This window comes from Salvelinus namaycush, chromosome 9, assembly GCF_016432855.1.
Source record: "Salvelinus namaycush isolate Seneca chromosome 9, SaNama_1.0, whole genome shotgun sequence".
Lineage (NCBI taxonomy): Eukaryota > Metazoa > Chordata > Actinopteri > Salmoniformes > Salmonidae > Salvelinus > Salvelinus namaycush.
This window is the reverse complement of record NC_052315.1, coordinates 25,986,069-26,002,236: the sequence shown is the minus strand read 5'-3', so window position 1 is coordinate 26,002,236 and position 16,168 is coordinate 25,986,069. Positions and strand designations below refer to the sequence as shown.

At 42.8% G+C, this 16,168-nt stretch overlaps 1 pseudogene; it reads left to right on the top strand.

The window, feature by feature from the left end:
• Window positions 1-1,191: 1,191 nt before the first annotated feature.
• Window positions 1,192-16,168, top strand: part of LOC120053210 — a 39,782-nt pseudogene continuing 24,805 nt past the window's right edge.

Here is a 16,168-nt window from a genome sequence, read left to right as displayed (position 1 = left end):
GCAGCAGAGAACTGGAAGGAAAGGCGGCCAAATGAGGTGTTGGCTTTGGGGATGATCAGTGAGATATACCTGCTGGAGCGCGTGCTACGGGTGGGTGTTGTTATCGTGACCAGTGAACTGAGATAAGGCGGAGCTTTACCTAGCATGGACTTATAGATGACCTGGAGCCAGTGGGTCTGGCGACGAATATGTAGCGAGGGCCAGCCGACTAGAGCATACAGGTCAAAGTGGTGGGTGGTATAAGGTGTTTTAGTAACAAAACGGATGGCACTATGCATCTAGTTTGCTGAGTAGAGTATTGGAAGCTATTTTGTAGATGACATCACCGAAGTCGAGGATCGGTAGGATAGTCAGTTTTACTAGGGTAAGTTTGGCGGCGTGAGTGAAGGAGGCTTTGTTGCGAAATTGAAAGCCGATTCTAGATTTGATTTTGGAGTTCATTAGAGTTACCAGCCTTAGAAATTGCAGCCCAAACAAATGCTTCACAGAGTTCAAGTAACAGACACATCTCAACATCAACTGTTCAGAGGAGACCGTGTGAATCAGTCCTTCATGGTCGAATTGCTGCAAAGAAACCACTACTAAAAGACACCAATAATTAGAGACTTGCTTGGGCCAAGAAACATGAGCAATGGACAATAGGACCGAGTTTGGGAAACCCTGCTATAGGCGGGGTTATGTACAGTTATGTACTCTTCATTATGTACATTTAACTTTTCCCAAAAAATGTATATGCTGCTACACATATTCTATTTCAGAATCTTTACATTTCGTTTTTGTGAGCTACAGTGATTTATTCTAACACATTGTGGAGTTTTATGAGGGGGACATCTTTTTTCGAGTCTGCACTGACTACCTGCATCATAGTTCCTGTATTTGCCTGCATATTTCATCCCACTGAGCCACCTCAGTTTCTAAGCAAAGCATATGCATTGCCGCCACCTAGTGGAATAGTTTGTCAACTGTTAAATGTGTTGTTGGCCGGCTTTTCATAATTCTTTTGATAATTTAAACAATTGATAGCAGATTTTCCATTTTCGATAGATACATCAAATAAAACTTATATGGCGTAACATCTTTGAGCTCCATGTTACGTCCTTATAATTGTGTCGCTAGGTTTCAGGCACGTTGTGGACCGAATTTGTTAAATGACGTCGCAGATCATGAAGGACCCACGATCGACAGCAAGCGTTTACCCGTAAAAGTGTCAATACATTAACGGTGTGAATGAAAGTTGATATTAGCGTCATCCCAGATGCTACACCGTAAATCATTTGCATACAGTATCCCCACAATACAATATTGAAAAAAATATATATCAATATAAAAATGGTTACGTGTTTCTCAATCTTGAAGATGACCGGTTTTGGGTAGACGACTGGCAGAATGAAAGCCTAGCACAGCAGTTTTTTTAGGCTAGTATGCAAGCCAAGTATTGCAAAGTTGCTTTGTCTATTTCGTGAAGTATTTTTGTAATGGTAGGCTCCTGTTATTCTTGTGTTTTCGGTGGTAAAGTCGGACCTGGCTAGTTGCAGCAGCGACCATTGGGTTTGTGTACAATCCACTTAACAAAGTTGGCTTGCTAACCTTAGCTAGCTACAGTAGTCTAACTTAGCTAAATAGTTACGGTTTTGTTTGTAATCAATGTTGACTAGCTAACTATCGTCAACAGATGACGAAATGATTTTTCTTGCAAATTTGTGTGCAGTATCAACGACGATCATTACTTTGTTGCATTATAATAGCTGAGTTCTCTAGCCAATAGATACCCTTTCATATAAAAGCTACGTTACTAGTTATGTTTAAACACTTCCAACAATGCTAAACTTTTTTGTGTGCAACAATTCTCCCACAGCTGTGACCTGTACCTGAAGGTTGAGAAACAGCCACTATGTTTCTGTATAACCTGACCCTGCAGCGTGCCACTGGCGTCACCCACGCCATCCATTGCAACTTCTCAGGTACATACACACTATATACAGAAGTATGTGGACACCCTTTCGGCTACTTCAGCCGCACCCGTTGCTGACGGGTGTATAAAATCGAGCACACAGCCATGCAATCTCCATAGACAAATATTGTCAGTAGCATGGTTTTACTGAAGAGCTCAGTGACTTTCAATGTGGCATTGTCATAGGATGCCATCTTTCCAACAAGTCAGTGCTGTTATTGTGAAGTGGAAATGTCTATGAGCAGTGATAGGCCACACAAGCTCACAGAAGGGGACTGCCGAGTGCTGTAGCACTTAAAAATCGTCTGTCCTCGGTTGCAACACTCACTACCGAGTTCCAAACTGCCTCTGGAAGCAACGTCAGCACAATAACTTCTTCGGGAGCTTCATGAAATGGATTTCCATGGCCGAGCAGCTGCAATACAAGCCCAAGATCACCATGCCCAGTTTGGGGAAGTCCCTTTCCTATTTCAGCATAACAATGCCACAGTGCACAAAGCAAGGTCCATACAGAAATGGTTTATCGAGATCAGTGTGGAAGAACTTGACTGGCCTGCACAGAGCCCTGACCTCAACCCCATCAAACTCCTTTGGGATGAATTGGATCACCGACTGCAAGCCAGGCCTAATCGCCCAACATCGGTGCTCGACCTCACTAATGCTCTTGTGGCTGAATGGAAGCAAGTCCCTGCAGCAATGTTCCAACATCTAGTGGAAAGCCTTCCCAGAAGAGTGGAGGCTGTTATAGCAACAAAGGGGGGACCAACTTCATATTAATGAGCAGGTGTCCACATACATTTGGGCATGTAGTGTAACATCCCCTCTTGTGCTCGCTCATCCCTGAGTGTATATATGAGGTGAAAATAAGCCGAAACAGAGTAACGGCAAAATAAATAGTGTAGCTACACCATACCGGTTGAACATGAGCCTATCACAATAATTAAAACAAATATGCCAAGAACTGGAAGCTTTCACACTATCATTACTGCATGTCAGTCGCATGGAAAATGAGCGAATGGACTTGAATGTGCAGTTGATGCATCAATTCAGGTTGCAAGTGTATGCTTGATGAATGGCCATCACTGAATGTCATTCATGAAACTTTTTGGTCTTTTATAAGAGATGTCTTTGCATTTCTAAAATGGTAGGTGCACAGTGCACTGTATGGATGCTGGAATTATTTTAGTGTACAAAAGTGGGTAGGTAGCCAGGCTTACAGGTGCCTTTTGAAATGATTGACAATCAGATGAAAACATAACTGGTTTTGGTAATGCCACATTTAAAGGTAGTATAGGTTTTAATTAAATCACTAATCTTTACTATTAGGCCCACAGAGATCCTATTAAATTAATATGGATTCTATATGTAATACTATGTTTAGAATGAAACATAGAAAAGTGCAAGCGTGTGTACTGAAGAGGTCCCGTACCAGGAAGAAGATTGATGTCACCTATGATCATTTTTGGGAATATGTATTGACTTGCCTTGCAGGAACCAAGATGCAGAAGATAGTTGTTTCCAGGGGGAAGATCATTGAGGTCCTGCGTCCAGATGCCAACACAGGGAAGGTTCATACCCTGCTCACCATGGAGGTGTTTGGCATTATCCGCTCCCTTATGACCTTCAGGCAGACTGGAGGAACTAAAGGTGTGTGTTATGTATGTGTGTCTGCCTGTACACCTGAGATTGCATTTTGGTATATAGATATGACTCAATCTTGGCGCCAAAAGAGTAGTTGCTGTGTGTAATGTAGATTCATATTTTCTATGTATGTGGTTGAAAAGCTATGATTTTGAAATCTCTTTTGAGACATTTGTGCTTTTCATCCCTAGACTACATTGTGGTGGGCAGTGACTCAGGCCGCATCCTGGAGTACCACCCCTCCAAGAACATGTTTGAGAAGATTCACCAGGAGACATTTGGCAACAGTGGCTGTCATCGCATTGTCCCTGGACAGTTCCTTGCCGTCGACCCCAAGGGCAGGGCAGTCATGATAGGTAAATAAGTTCAGAGAACTGAGAGAGAGATTGTTTTGGAAAGAGTTGGTAACGGTCATTTTTTGTTGTTGACATCTGTGACTTGATGGGATAATCCCCTATTGCAATGAACGTTTTTCATCTCCTGAGTTGTAGTTTACTGATTACCTCTGTTTCCAGGTGTTGTAGTTTACTGATTACCTCTGTTTCCAGGTGTTGTAGTTTACTGATTACCTCTGTGTTTCCAGGTGTTGTAGTTTACTGATTACCTCTGTGTTTCCAGGTGTTGTAGTTTACTGATTACCTCTGTGTTTCCAGGTGTTGTAGTTTACTGATTACCTCTGTGTTTCCAGGTGTTGTAGTTTACTGATTACCTCTGTGTTTCCAGGTGTTGTAGTTTACTGATTACCTCTGTTTCCAGGTGTTGTAGTTTACTGATTACCTCTGTTTCCAGGTGTTGTAGTTTACTGATTACCTCTGTGTTTCCAGGTGTTGTAGTTTACTGATTACCTCTGTGTTTCCAGGTGTTGTAGTTTACTGATTACCTCTGTGTTTCCAGGTGTTGTAGTTTACTGATTACCTCTGTTTCCAGGTGTTGTAGTTTACTGATTACCTCTGTGTTTCCAGGTGTTGTAGTTTACTGATAACCTCTGTGTTTCCAGGTGCCATTGAGAAGCAGAAGCTGGTGTACATCCTGAACAGAGATGCAGCAGCACGTCTCACCATCTCCTCTCCCCTGGAGGCTCACAAGGCCAACACGCTGGTGTACCACGTGGTAGGAGTGGACGTGGGCTTTGAGAACCCAATGTTCGCCTGTCTAGAGATGGACTATGAGGTGAGAGCCCAGCACTGACCCCTATGATATGTGAATTGACTCATGCACTCTTGTTACGTTCCACATATCTGGACTTCTTTACACAGGCTCAGATGTGCTGCTACTTTATTCGCTCTCTACCCACCCAAGTGTTGTTGAAATGATGAGTCTTCATGTCTCTTCTCTGACAAACCACTGGAGAGAGCTTAAACACCTCTGATCCCAACACAGCTGCTCTGCTACTACAGCTGTCCTGTAAATCCTCATCCCGTACTCTTTGTTTCCACTGACCCACAGTATGTGACCTATTACTTCTCCCTCTGTCCAGGAAGCTGACAATGACCCCACTGGAGAGGCTGCATCCAACACCCAGCAGACACTGACCTTCTATGAGCTGGACCTGGGTCTGAACCACGTGGTGTGCAAGTACAGCGAAGCCCTGGAGGAGCATGGCAACTTCCTAATCACAGGTAGCTACTTATTATTTCCAGTAGAGGGTGGTCAGAGCCAGGTTATGAGTTGTTTGCAGCCTTCCCTCTTGTGTTCTACTGATGAGGTCTGCCCTTGCGCATTGCTCTTCACTTCTTCCTGCTGGGGTGAAGATTAGTCCTCATATTGTTTGGATGACTGCACACCCACTGGCTGGGAAATGGCCACAGTGCCACTATAGAGAGAGAGAATCTGTGCAGAAAATTTGGGTTGACATGTGATTATCATGTCTCTTCCCTGACTATCCACTGAAGAGCGCTTCTGATTTCAACACAAACAAGCTCACTGTTGTAGCTGTTCTGTTAGTGCCTTCTAAGCCTGGATTGTTTTTGTAAAACTACAGTGTAAACCAGGTATGTTAATCGGTTACCTGCTGAAAAATACATTTGACTGGTTGTGTTTATCGGTCTCTAGGTTCATTTGCGTAATTGTGTGGAATTAAATTGGCGCGTGTATTTTTGTTAGTCGTCATGCATCTTATTTATTGCATTTAGAGCCTAGTTTGAGGAGCTGAATAGCGCGAGAGCTCATCAAAAAGCATGTACTGGAGTGAAACGTGCTTCTGTAAGCCCAGTCATTGAGCAACAAATAACAATTCTAAATGCAATCGCATGTTGAACTTTGATGGCCACAATTAAAATGTGAGCTTGAGGCAGTAATTGTTTGAAAGCTAAACCTTTTACTTAATGTCAAATAATGAAGCATTTCTTGTTTCAAAGTAGCCTTGCGAAAATCTAGCCATAAATGTTGAGGCAATTATTTTATCAAGACTTCCTCATGCCATTAACCAGCATTTCTCTCCTGTTCTATTTGGTTTCATATAAACTTTATTTTGTTGTCCAGAAGCCAAAGGCACAGTCCTAGTCATATTAGAAACTAGGGTTGGGCAGTTTCCAGATTTTCATATCGTCATAAAAACACAAAATAGACGATTAAGCATATGTTACCAGAATGCTAACACATTAGCACAAGTAATAGCAAATTTCCATGGAGGCGGCTAGCTAAATATGCTAATGGACGCAAATGAAAATAAACAAAATGCGAAGACGAGCAATCCAGCTCATGAAGTTGTACACATACGGTGCATTCGGAAAGTATTCAGAGCCCTTGACTTTTTCCACATTTTGTTACGTTACAGCCTTGTTCTAAAATTGATTAATTAAAACATTTTCCCTCATCAATCTACTCACAATACCCCATAATGACAAAGCAAACCGTTTGTTTTCTTTGCACATTTATTAAAAATAAAAACATACTGTATTTACATAAGTATTCAGACCCTTTGCTATGAGACTCGAAATTTAACTCAGGTGCACCCTGAGTTCCAGAAGGACAACCATTTCTGCAGCACTCTACCAATCAGGCCTTTACGGTAGAATGGCCAGACGGAAGTCTCTAATCAGTAAAAGGCACATGACAGCCAGCTTGGAGCACCTAAAGGTCTCTGACCATGAGAAACAAGATTCCCTGGTCTGATGAAACCCTGCTTGAACTCGTTGGCCTGAAGTGTCATGTCTGGAGGAAACCTGGCACCATCCCAAAGGTGAAGCATGGTGGTGGCAGCATGCTGTGGGGATGTTTTATAGTGGCAGGGACTGGGAGACTAGTCAGGATCAAAGGAAAGAGATCCTTGATGAAAACCTGCTCAGGACGTCAGACTGGGGCGACTGTTCACCTTCCAACAGGACAACAACCCTAAGCACACAGCCAAGACAACGCAGGAGTGGCTTCGGGACAAGTCTCTGAATGTCCTTGAGTAGCCAAGCCTGAGCCCACATTTTAACCTGATCGAATATCTCCGGAGAGACTTGAAAATAGCTGTGCATCGACACTCCCCATCCAAACTGACAGCTTGAGAGGATCTGCAGAGTAGAATGGGAGGAACTCCCCAAATATAGGTGTGCCAAGTTTGTAGCGTCATACCCAAGAAGACTCCAGGCTGTAATCACTGCCAAAGGTGATTCAGCAAAGTACTGAGTAAAGGGTCTGAATACTTATGTAAATGTGATATTTCCATATACTTTTTTTAAAACCTGTTTTTGCTTTGTCATTATGGGGTATGGTATGTAGATCGAGGGGGGGAAACAATTTAATCTATTTTTTGTTACGTTACAGCCGTATTCTAATGTGGGGAAGTCAAGGGGTCTGAATACTTTCCGAATCCTAGTTACTATTAAATTCCCCTCTTTCTAAATTTCTAACTGAGATTTAGGTTAGATGTGCTGTTTAGAACTGTTTTCCCATGAATTGTGTTTTGGTAATGTTTGAAAATTATGTTTTAGTAGCTGCTTCATTATAGCAGTTGCATGTTTAGTAATAGGTTGTAGTCTTTTGACTGGAAGACTGTAGGTTTGCTATTGTTGCATGTTTCTGTTAAACTCTTAATGAAAAACGTTGTGTATGCTTGGTATCAGAGAGGGTGAGGCGAAGCGAGAGGTTTCGCTCTCGACCAAAATTGGTCCCAAATAATCCCAATGCATTTCTGTGGTCTTTATTTTGGGCCTAAACTTGTCGCCTGCCTCCCCACCTTGGAATAACTCTTATTGTTAGGGTGGAGACATAAGCATCTCATCATTATATACAGGTCTCTGACATTTTTTTCCCAAACAGTAAAATACTGTTTGTTGACCGGTTAATGCGGGTCAGTTAGTCGGCAGCATAATTTACCGAAATTTGCATCCCTAGTGTAAACATTGTGTCATCATGACCCCCTCTTTTTTGTCCAGTTCCTGGAGGCTCTGATGGTCCCAGTGGAGTTCTCATCTGTTCAGAGAACTACATCATCTACAAAAACTTTGGCGATCAGCCTGACATTCGCTGTCCCATCCCACGCAGAAGGGTGAGTTTCTGTAAAGTTTAGTAAAAAATTTACCAACAAAGGACTTGGCTGACCAGTCGTGTTGAATTTGTGAATGTTTGTATGGATCAGTTTTAAGTTATTGGTACTATCCACACAGTGCCCTCATTCTTTATTTTGCCCTAAACACAGAATGACCTGGATGATCCTGAGAGAGGCATGATCTTCGTCTGCTCAGCCACCCACAAGACCAAGTCCATGTTCTTCTTCCTGGCCCAAACGTAGCAGGGGGACATCTTCAAGGTCACCCTGGAGACGGATGAGGAGATGGTGAGGGCAGCAGGGTGCAGTCTGAGATGGAAACTGGGGGAGGGCAGCAAAGAGTGCTGTTGAAGTGATGAGTTCATGTCTCTTCTCTGACAACATGGAGATAGCATAACCACCTGATCTCAGCACAAACACACACAGGTCAGTGTTCACCTGATGGGATTCCTTCTCATTCAAGTAAACGTTTGTATTCCCCAGGTTACAGAGATAAGGATGAAGTACTTTGACACCATCCCTGTAGCCACAGCCGTGTGTGTGCTGAAGACTGGCTTCTTATTTGTCTCTTCAGAGTTCGGCAACCAGTAAGTCATTAATTTCGCTGGAATCCACCTCAATACCACACATTACTGAGACATCAATCTTTATCATCTTGCTCTTCTGTGTGCATCGGTGTGTTCATGGTCTCCTCCCTTCTCTCTCTGCTAGTTACCTTTACCAGATAGCCCATCTTGGAGATGACGATGAAGAGCCAGAATTCTCCTCTGCCATGCCCCTGGAGGAGGGAGATACCTTCTTCTTCCAGCCACGCCCCCTCAAGAACCTAAAGCTGGTGGACGAGCAGGAGAACTTCTCCCCCATCATGTCCTGCCAGGTGTGTGTATTTATGATGGATCTCCGTTGGCAGCAGCTAGTCTTCCTGGGGTCCAGTCAAATTAAGACACTTGTACAATTTTAAAAACATTACAATACATTCACAACAGAATGCCCTCAGGCTCCTACTCTACTACCACATATCTACAACACAGAATCTATGTCTGTATGTTACCGTGTATATATATACATGTGTCTGTGCCTATGTTTGTGTTGCTTCACAGTCCCTGCTGTTCCATAAGGTGTATTTTCATCGTTTTTTAAAATGTAATTTTACTGCTTGCATGAGTTACTTGATGTGGAATATAGTTCCGTGTATTCATGGCTCTATGTAGTACTGTGCTTCTTCCATAGTCTGTTCTGGACTTGGGGACTTTTAAGAGACCTCTGGTGGCATGTCTTGTGGGGTGTGCATTCAACATGTCAATACCTCTCACAAATACAAGTAGTGATTAAGTCAATCTCTCCTCCACTTTGAGCCATGAGAGATTGACATGCATGTTATTAATGTGTACGTCCAAGGGCTAGCCGTGCTGCCCTGTTTTGAGCCAATTGCAATTATCCTAAGTCCCTCTTTGTGGCACCTGACCTCACGACTGAACAGTAGTCCACGTGCGACAACTAGGAGGACCTGTCTTTTTGATAGTGCTGTTAAGAGGGTAGAGCTGCACTTTGTTATAGACCAACTTCTCCCCATCTTAGCTACTGTTGTATCAATATGATTTGACCATGACAGTTTACAATCTAGGGTTACTCCAAGCAGTTTAGTCACCTCAACTTGCTCTATTTCCACATAATTTAGTTGAGGTTTAGGATTTAGTGAATGATTTGTCCCAAATAATGCTTTTAGTTTTTGAAATATTTAGGAGTAACTTATTCCTTGCCACCCATTCTGAAACTAAGTGTTGCAGTCATTTGAGTCGCTGTAGAAGCTGACATGTATAGTGTTGAGTCGTCCTCATAGGGGCGACAGGTAACCTAGTGGTTGGGCCAGTAACAGGAAGGTTGCTGGATCGACTCCCCGCGCTGACAAGGTACAAATCTGTCATTCTGCCCCTGAGCCAGACAGTTAACCCACTGTTCCCCGGGTGCCGACGACATGATGTCGATTATGGCAGCCCACCGCACCTCTCTGATTCAGAGGGATTGGGTTAAATGCAGAAGACACATTTCAGTTGAATACGTTCAGCTGTACAACTGATTAGGTATCCTCCCCTTTCCCTTACATAGACACACTGGCTTTACGCATGTCGTTAGTAAAGATTATTTTTAAAGTAGACCGCTCCCCTGGGGAATTCCTAATTCTACCTGGATTATGTTGAAGAGGCTTCCATTTAATTACACCCTCTGTGCTCTGTTACACAGGTAACTTTTTATCCACAATATAGCAGGGGGTGTAAAGCCATAACACGTATGTTTTTCCAGCAGCAGACTATGGTCGATAATGTCAAAAGCTGCACTGAAGTCTAACAAAACAGCCCCTGCAATGTTTTTAGATTCTATTTCTCTCAGCCAATCATCAGTCATTTGTGTAAGTGCTGATCTTGTTGAATGTGCTGATCTTGTTGAATGTCCTTCACTATAAGCGTGATGACAGTCTTGTTAATTTGTTTACTGTAAAATAGCATTGCATCTGGTCAAACAATTGTTTCCAAAAGTTTACTAAGGGTTGGTAACAGGCTGATTGGTCGCCTATTTGAGCCAGTAAAGGGGGCTTTACTATTCTTAGGTAGCGGAATGACTTTTGCTTCCCTCCAAGCCTGGGGGCACACACATTCTAGTAGGCTTAAATTGAAAATATGGCAAATAGGAGTGACAATATCGTCCGCTAACATGAGATCCTCTCTAATCTTTACAGGAATGTGGTTCTGAATATAAACAGCAACACCTCCACCATTTATATATTTTCTGTACATGTTATGACCTTGTATTGCTAAGTGAGTTTCAGAATATGAATGTCATCTATTTAGGGTTGCACGTTTTGGGGAATATTCAGAGGTGAAAACTTTCCGTAGGGAATTAACGGGAATATATGCATATTAATAGTATTTAAATGTAATGTTTTTTGCATTGGAGATTTTTTTTGCATTTCAGAACTGCAGTTTCCTCTGCTTGGAGCAACAGTGAAATGGGCAGGGCAGTACGGATTTCTTCCCTTACATCTGCAAGCAGAGTCTGAACATCAGACAGGATGGCATTGTCTCCCTCAATCCGTGCAATGGCTACTGCTATAGGTTTCAGGCTGCTTACCACTCTCCCAAAATACATCATCCTGAAGGATCCTCTTGATGGGGCTGTCCATATCGGCAAACTGATATGGCCATTTCTTGGAGACTCCTTCCCCTCCAGGAAACTGTCAAGCATGATGACAACACCACCCCAACGGGTGTTGCTGGCCAGCTTCAATGTGGTGCTCTTATTCTTCTCACTTTGCTTGGTGAGGTAGATTGCTGCTATAACTTGATGACCCTTCACATACCTAACCAGTTCCTTGGCTCTCTTATAGAGTGTATCCATTGTTTTCAGTGCCATGATGTCCTTGAGCAGATTCAATGCATGAGCATTTATTAATTATACTCAAGACGCATTATCTTCACGCATATTTTAGATACTTTTCACTTACAGCCGCAACTCAATAATCAGCTAGGCTTATTGGCACGCGCTCTGCTCAAATTGTGGGCTTCCCAAATAGAGGCCTAATATTTTATGATTTGAAAGATCCACAGCTACAGTGCCTTCAAAGTATTCACACCCTTTGACTTTTTCCACATTTTGTTGTGTTACAGCCTGAATGAAAAATTGATTAAATATTTTTCTCACCCATCTACACCCAATACTGCATAATGACCAAGGGAAGACCATGTTTTTAGACATTTGCAAATTTATAAAAAATTAAATGCTGAAATATTTCATTTACATATGCACCTTTGGTAGAGATTACAGCTGTGAGTCTTTCTGGATACGTCTGTAAGCGCTTTATACACCTGGATTCTGCAACATTTGTACATTTATCCTCAAAATTCTTCATGTTCTGTCAAATTGGTGGTTGACCATTAAACCAAAACTGTAGCTCGTCCACTCAGGAACATTCTCTGTCTTCTTGATAACCAACTCCAGTGTAGATTGGCCTTGTGTTCTAGGTTATTGTCCTGCTAAAAGGTGAATTAATCTCCCAGTGTCTGTTGGAAAGCAGACTGAACCAGGGTTTCATATAGGATTTTGCCTGTGCTTAGCTCTATTCAGTTTTTTTTTTTTTATTCAGAAAAATTCCCCAGTCATGCTGTGGGATGTTTTTTTAGCAGCAGGGACTGGGAGACTAGTCAGGATTGAGGGAAAGATGAATGACACAAAGTACAGATCCTTAATGAGAACCTGCTCCAGAGCGCTCAGGACCTCAGACTGGGGCAAAAGTTCACCTTCTAACAGGACAATGACCCTAAGCGTACAGCCAAGACAATGCAGGAGTGTCTCCTGAATGCCGTTGAGTGGCCCAGCCAGAGTTTGTATTTTTAATACATTTGCTAACATTTCTAAAAACCTGTTTTTAATTTGTCATTATGGGGTATTGTGTGTAGATTGAGGGGGGGATAATTTAATCAATTTTAGAATAAGGTTCTAATGTAACAACATTTGGAATTTCCGAATGCACTGTAGATGTAGAGGAAGGTTCATGTACACTACCTGTCAAAAGTTTTAGAACAAACCCTTGAATGAGTAGGTTTCTTTATTTTTACTATTTTCTACATTGTAGAATAATACTGAAGACATCAAAACTATGAAATAACACATGGAATCATGTAGTAACCAAAAAAGTGTTAAACAAATCAAAATATATTTGAGATTCTTCAAATAGCCACCCTTTGCCTTGACTGCTTTGCACACTCTTGGCATTCTGTGAACCAGCTTCATGAGGTAGTCACCTGGAATGCATTTCAATTGTTAAAAGTTAATTTGTGGAATTTCATTCCTTCTTAATGCGTTTGAGCCTATCAGTTGTGTTGTGACAAGGTAGTGGTGGTACACAGAAGATGGCCCTATTTGGTAAAAGACCAGGTCCATATTATAGCAAGAACAGCTCAAATAAGAGAAACGACAGTCCATCATTACTTTAAGACATGAAGGTCAGTCAATACAGAACATTCCGAGAACTTTGAAAGTTTCTTCAAGTGCAGTCGCAAAAACCATCATGCGCTATGATGAAACTGACTCTCATGAGGACCGCCACAGGAATGGAAGACCCAGAGTTACCTCTGCTGCAGAGGGTACGTTCATTTGAATTACCAGCCTCAGAAGTTGCAGCCCAAATAAATGCTTCAGAGTTCAAGCAAAACAGACACATCTCAACATCAACTGTTCAGAGGAGACTGTGTGAATCAGGCCTTCATGGTCAAATTGCTGCAAAGAAACCACTACTAAAGGACACCAATAAGAAGAAGAAACTTGTTTGGGCCAAGAAACACAAGCAATGGACATAAGACCGGTGGAAATTTATCCTTGGGTCTGGATTCCAAATTGGAGATTTTTGGTTCCAACCGCCGTGTCTTTGTGAGAAGCGGTGTGGGTGAACGGATGATCTCTGCATGTGTATTTCCCACCGTATAGCATGGAGGAGGAGGTATGGTGTGAGGGTGCTTTGCTGGTGACACTGTCTGATTTTATTTAGAATTCACACTTAACCATTATGGCTACCACAGCATTCTGCAGCGATACGCCATCTGGTTTGGGCTTAGTGGGACTATCATTTTGTTTTTCAACAGGACAATGACCCAACACACCTCCAGGATGTGTAAGGGCTATTTTAACAAGAATGAGAGTGATGGAGTGCTGCATCAGATGACCTGGCCTCCACAATCCCCTGACCTCAACCAAATTGAGAGGGTTTGGGATGAGTCGAACTGCAGAGTGAAGGAAAAGCAGCCAACAAGTGCTCAGCATATCCGGGAACTCCTTCAAGACTGTTGGAAAAGCATTCCAGGTGAAGCTGGTTGAGAGAATGACAAGTGTGTAAAGCTGTCGTTGGCTATTTGAAGAATCTCAAATATAAAATATATTTGAATTTGTTTAACACTTTATTGGTTCCATGATTCCATATGTGTTATTTCGCGTTTTTGATGTCTCCACTATTATTCTACAATGTAGAAAATAGTCAAATAAAGAAAAACCCTTGAATGAGTAGGTTTTGTAGAAGGTTTGCAGAAGTAAGATTTATCTGGCCATCAATGGTCGAAGAGTGCTCTCAAATTATCAGGATTTATTAGTAATCAAGTTAGAAAAATGAGCCTGTCTGGCATTTCTAATTGATCTGAGCAGCATAATGGACATGCAATTTTGACTTTCTCCACTTCCGCTCTGCCTGTCTTTTTAAAAATGAATTATTTCCTCATTCCAAAGAGCTTTTCTCAACATTAGTGGAGCTATAGCGTTAATGGTTGCTCTTAATTTGCTATTAAAGTTATCAACTAAATCACAAGAGGAAGGCAATGTGGGTGGACCCCTTAATGGGTTACGCACCCAATGCATATTGGTCCAGTACAGTTACTGGACCCATTTAGTCAAGTCGTCTGTCACCACATTTTCCTAATGGAAACCCTGCTCTGCCAGTATATTCCCAGAAATCATGTGATTTCAGAGCTTTATCCTGTCATAGTACAGTGGCCTGGCTCACTTTCACTGACTTTCCTCCTTGACTTGGCTCATACAGCTGGTTAGCCTGCATAAGTCAGGCATTGTACCTTCTACACACTGGTTTACAGAAGTAGATTTCAAGATTGTTATGCAATGCACTGGGTTAGTGAAGAATACAAATAAAGCTATGGGACTGATTAGTAATTGCTTCATGTACCAAATTAGGAGAGATTCTGCCGCATTCTCAGGGCACAGTTTGAGAGGGAATGTTGTGATTCATTTCTCTTACAAGTGACATCAGTAAGGGATCATAGCTTTCATCTGGTCAGTCCATGTCTGTTTTGTACACTCGGTTGTCACGAACCGGCTCGAAGTTCGTATCAAAAAGGGAGACAACGTGGAGATAAGGAATAACAAAATATATTTATTAACTGAAGTAAACTAAATACAATTAACAATCAAATTTATTTATATAGCCCTTCTTAGATCAGCTGATATATCATAGTGCTGTACAGAAATCCAGCCTAAAACTCCAAACAGCAAGCAATGCAGGTTTAGAAGCACGGTGGCTAGGAAAAACTCCCATGAAAGGCCGAAACCTAGAGAGGAACCAGGCTATGAGGGGTGGCCAGTCCTCTTCCGGCTGTGCCGGGTGGAGATAACAGAACATGGCCAAGATGTTCATAAATGACCAGCATGGTCAAATAATAATCACAGTAGTTGTTGAGGGTGCAACAGGTCAGCACCTCAGGAGTAACTGTCAGTTGGCTTTTCATAGCCAATCATTGAGAGTATCTCTACCGCTCCTGCTGTCTCTAGAGAGTTGAAAACAGCAGGTCTGGGACAGGTAGCACGTCCGGTGAACAGGTCCGGGTTCCATAGCCGCAGGCAGAACAGTTGAAACTGGAGCAGCAGCACGGCCAGGTGGACTGGGGACAGCAAGTAGTCATCATGCCAGGTAGTCCTGAGGCATTGTCCTAGGGCTCAGGTCCCCCGAGAGAGAGAATTAGAGAGAGCATATTTAAATTCACACAGGACACCAGGTAAGACAGGAGAAATACTCTAGATATAACAGACTGACCCTAGCCCCCCGACACAAACTACTGCAGCATAAATACTGGAGGCTGAGACAGGAGGGGTCAGGAGACACTGTGGCCCCATCCGATGATACCCCCGGACAGGGCCAAACAGGCAGGATATAACCCCACCCACTTTGCCAAAGCACAGCCCCCACACCACTAGAGGGATAACTTCAACCACCAACTTACCATCCTGAGACAAGGCCGAGTATAGCCCACAAAGATCTCCGCCACGGCACAACCCAAGGGGAGGCGCCAACCCAGACAGGAAGACCACGTCAGTGACTGAACCCACTCAAGTGACGCACCCCTCCTAGGGACGGCATGGAAGAGCACCAGTAAGCCAGTGACTCAGCCCCTGTAATAGGGTTAGAGGCAGAGAATCCCAGTGGAGAGAGGGGAACCGGCCAGGCAGAGACAGCAAGGGCGGTTTGTTGCTCCAGTGCCTTTCCGTTCACCTTCACACTCCTGGGCCAGACTACACTCAATCATAGGACCTACTGAGGAGATGAGTCTTCA